This window comes from Elephantulus edwardii, unplaced genomic scaffold (genome assembly GCF_000299155.1).
Source record: "Elephantulus edwardii isolate Elephantulus edwardi_28Jun2011 unplaced genomic scaffold, EleEdw1.0 scaffold00186, whole genome shotgun sequence".
NCBI lineage: Eukaryota > Metazoa > Chordata > Mammalia > Macroscelidea > Macroscelididae > Elephantulus > Elephantulus edwardii.
This window is the reverse complement of record NW_006399936.1, coordinates 1,685,088-1,688,165: the sequence shown is the minus strand read 5'-3', so window position 1 is coordinate 1,688,165 and position 3,078 is coordinate 1,685,088.

Here is a 3,078-nt window from a genome sequence, read left to right as displayed (position 1 = left end):
AAAGACTTTTACATCAGTGTTCATTGCAGGACTATTTACAACACATATATATACACACACACATATTTACAACACATATATATACACACACCCCTAGGAATGAAATGGCTGAGTCATACGATGGTTCTAAGGAGCTCTGGTGACAGTGCATATCATGTTGTGCTGCTAAGCTAGAGGTTGGCATTTCGACTCCAGCAGATGCTACATGGAGAAAGATGGGCAGAAACTTGATGGAGGACTGGTATCAGTCACAATAAACCCACTAGCAATGCTTTTGGTTAACAATAGTTCTTCATTTAGTTTTTTAAGGAAAAATTAATATCACTGCAAGTTTCCCACAGCATCTAGTATTTTTGCATTTTCACTAGCCTTGGATAAGGGTCTCAATTTCTCTTTACGTCTGCCAACACTTGTTATTTTCTGTTGGGTTTTGTTGTTTATTTTAGCAGTCCTGGTTGGAGAGCGCTGATGACACAATCCACAGGCAGTTGTGATGCTTACCCAAAGGCCACACTTTTTCAGTAGTTCAAATCCACCAGCTGCTCCAAATGAGAAAAATGATCAGTCTCTTCCCATGTGATTTACAGCCTTGGACAACCATGGAGGGTCCTCTCTGAATCAATTGTTGACTCAAGGGCAATGACAATGAAAAACTGAATTCCTGGTAGGAGTGTGGGGTATCTCATTGTGGTTTTGATTTGCATCTCTCTGATGGCTAATGATTTTATGATTGAGTTCTCTGGGGTTTTGAGAAGGTTTTTGACGTTTTATATATACTTTGGGTATTAGGAGCTTGTTTGATGTATGACTTCTGAAAATGTTCTCCCAGTTGGTAATTTGTCTTTGCACTTTTTTGGCAAAGTCTATTTGATGAGCAAGTTTTCCATTTTTATGAGTTTTCATTCATTTTTATTTTGGATGTTTGTACTCTGATTATGATGGTAGATCACGATGGATTAATTGTTAAAGTCTGTGACTGACAGCATTGCCCTTCTTGTTTTTACTGTTTGAATTTGTGCACTTAGGTACTTAATCCTGTTTGAATTTTTTTGTGTGTGTGTATATGATGTAAGACGTCAGTTGACTATAGCTGTGAACGTTTATTTCTGGATTCCTTGGAAACAGCACAGGAGGACCTAAGTGTGTTTAAGAGTCCAGCCCTAGGATCAGACATATTCTCAGGCTTTTCTTTGCTCCTGTTATCTCTGTGCAAGAACACATGGCTTAACTTCTCTGTATCTTTTCTTTCTTTCTTTTTAGAAAATGTATACTTTATTTGGTAATAACAGGTTTGAACATATTCTTTTTTTAAAATTTGCATTCATTCATTGTTGCACATTTTCCTCCCTGTCTTCCTCTCCTACCAGTTTGCCTTTTTCTTTGGGGAAAAAAGTTCTTTCATTGTTAAACAGTCATCCCCTAGACCACTTTACTATGTGGCTCTTATTCTGGACTCTTGTCATGCCAATAATACCTAATCATATGTTTCTTTTATACAGTTCTTCCTCACATCTGTTTCAATGCCATGTACATTATTTATCCCCTCTTTTCTTAGTTCCCCCTCAACTCCCATATCAGTCCTGTTCTATAACAGTGGCCTTATACAGTATTTGTCTTTATGTGACTGAGATATTTCACTCAGAAAAATGTCCTTTGTGGCGAGCTCTGGTGGCCTCGTGGCAAGAAGGTGCACTGCAATCCCAGAGATGAGCGGTTCAAATCCACCAGATGCTTTGCTGGAGAAGGAGGAACAATCTCCTCCTGTGCCAGTCAAATCTGATTTGATGGTACACACACACACACAAATAATAATAATAATTTTTAAAAAGAATTAAAAAAATGTCCTTTGTGGTCACTCATTTTGTATAATATTTCATGAGTTCTTCATTTTTCCAGTGCTGCATAAGATTCCATTGTGTGAATATACCACAGCTTCTCTGTCCATTTGTTTGTTGATGGGCACTTGGGCTGTTTCAAACTCTTTGCTATTGTGAACAAAGCAGCAATAAACATGAGTGTGCATATATCTGCTTGAGTGGCAGTTCTGGTTTCTTTAGAGTATATTCCCAGTAGTGAACTTGCTGGATCAAATGGTATTTCAGTTTCCAACTTTTTGAGAAAGCGCCATATTGCCTTCCATAATGGTTGCACCATTTTATACTCCCATCAACAGTGAGTAAGGATTCCAATCTCTCCACAACCTCACCAACATTTTTTTGCTTGCTGCTCTGTTAAATTTTGCTATTCTTATGGGGGTGAGAGGATATCTCATAGTTGTTTTGAACTTCTCTGTATCTTAACATCCTCATTGAATGATGCAAATACCAACTTTTTAGGGAGAAGACTAAATTATAGTAATCATCATTAAATTAATATCAACCATTAAGCCTGGCACAAAATTAATTGTCAAAGTTTAAATTGTTATTAATATTGGTATAACTGAGTTAAAATACACACACTTCCTGAAAACAGCCAATTCAATCACTCATTTCTCCATGCACTCAAATCCACAAGTATGTACTGATGAAAGAAGTGTACTAGGCCCATGGTATTTCTCACCACAGGGCCATATGACAGCACCATCATGGATGGAAAATAGATTGAGGTTGTTAACAGTTACAGCTTGCTCAGCTCCACAGTCAACACTTTTTTGCACCAGCAATCAGGAAATCAAAAAGTGAATTGCATTAGGTAAAAATGCTGTCAGAGACTTTTCCAGAGTACTGAGAGGCAACAGTTCAGACTAAAGACTAAGGTGCTCCTGATCCAGTCCATGGTCTTTGCAATTACTTGCTATGCATCAAGAAGTTGTATAATGACTATGAATGACAGAAGAAGAAATGATGCCTTTGAATTGTGGTGCTGGAGAGGAGTCTTGAACATACCATGGACTGCCAAGAAAACAAATAGATCTGTCTTGGAGAGGGTTAAACCATGTTTCTTTTTGGAGGCTAGGATTTTGAAGCTCCATCTCATACACTTTGGCCATGTGGCCAGGAGGGGCTGTTCCTTGGAGAAGGACATCGTGCTCGGAAGGATGGAGGGACAGCACAGGCGAGGGAGACCTCGGATGAGTTG